This window comes from Hipposideros armiger, unplaced genomic scaffold (genome assembly GCF_001890085.2).
Source record: "Hipposideros armiger isolate ML-2016 unplaced genomic scaffold, ASM189008v1 scaffold_3, whole genome shotgun sequence".
Taxonomy (NCBI): Eukaryota; Metazoa; Chordata; class Mammalia; order Chiroptera; family Hipposideridae; genus Hipposideros; species Hipposideros armiger.
Window position 1 is genome coordinate 8,416,438 of NW_017731353.1, and position 1,464 is coordinate 8,417,901.

Here is a 1,464-nt window from a genome sequence, read left to right on the forward strand (position 1 = left end):
GAGGGTGTGTTTACATTTGTGTTTTTGTTTGTTTTGTTTGTTTGTTTTCTGTTTTTTTAAAGATTTTATGGGGAATTGGGGAGGGAACAGTGTTGGGGAATCCAGGAAGGGGAACAGACAAGTTGCTGTCCTTTTGTTCTTCAGTCTAGTTGTGGAGGATGTTGCTTCACTGGCCCATGTTGGTATCATTGTGCTCTTCCCTGGTGAGGCAGATCAGTCACCGGCCACTGAATGGCCACTCACAGCGGCTCACGGCAGCTCATGCCAGCTGCCGGTCACTCACGGCAGCCCACTGCAGCCCGACTGCAGCCTAGAGCAACTCATGGCAGCCCAGCTCCAGGTCGAGCTGTTGTTCACCATCTTAGCTGTAGAGGACACAGTGTCACTGGCCCTCATGTGTTTTGCTGCCCTCCTGCTCCTGGGTCAGCTTGACATTTCCCTGTGCTTATGTTATATGCACAACGTTAGCTCTCAGAGCCGTTTCACACTCTTTCTGGGCAGAAGGGTGCTTTTTTTTAAAGCGTGAAATAGAAGTGTGTCATGGAAATTCCCAATAAACAGTGAAGCTCTGTGTTGCGAGCCTGGGGAGAGGTAGCAAACGTGAGGCGCTGTGCGAGGTGAGTGGGGTGAGCGGCAAAGATGACAGGCTCGGGACGGGGTCCGGAGAGGAGGTGCCTCTGGGCTGCTGCCTCCCATCCGCCCGCTCAGCAGTGCGCCGTCTGCTCCTGTCTGGATGAGAGTATTAACTGTTCTTCCTCAGGCCTATGTAATCTGAGACTCCAGAAAGATGTGACCTGTGATTCTGGAGGGTCTGTGACATTTTTTTTCCATTCATTTAAAATGGCCTTGGGGCGTGAGCTGGCTCCCCTGAGGCTGGTGTGTGGAGCAGTATTCTGTCATGGATTGTGAAAGGCGTAGCTCTGGTGCTGCTTTCACTTGGCTTTGCGTTATATTAACGTTGGTTAATTTCTTATAATTACGGAGGAAAGGGCATCTATTTTTAATCCAGAGTGGTGGATGAGGTGGGGAAACAGCAATTACTGAATTGCTGTTCGTGTTTGTATAGCAGCTAGCGACCGTCGGTGTTTTCTCTCCTTCCATGTTTTTAATACAACCTCTGGAGTTTTGGGTCATAGCAGATCTCAGGGAAAACTCTTTTTACCTAATTTTTAACCAAAGTACTGTGCAGACCAGTGTGTGGTGTCAGAACACAGGCGGCGGGAGCCCCACCACCTTACTAACAGCCAGTCGTCACTGGCTGTCCCACTCAGAGGTCACAGCTGCAGGAGAGGGGGAGCGGGACTCACCTGGCCCCGGAGGGGCCCTGCGCCACGCCTGGGTGTCCCTCACAGTGTGTGCGCTCTGCTGTGTGTCTGCATAGACCACCCAGCTCCCTTACACGCCCTGCTTCCTTAGGCCCAAGGCTGATCAGTCTTAAATTAACATCCATCCTAGAGAAAGGGA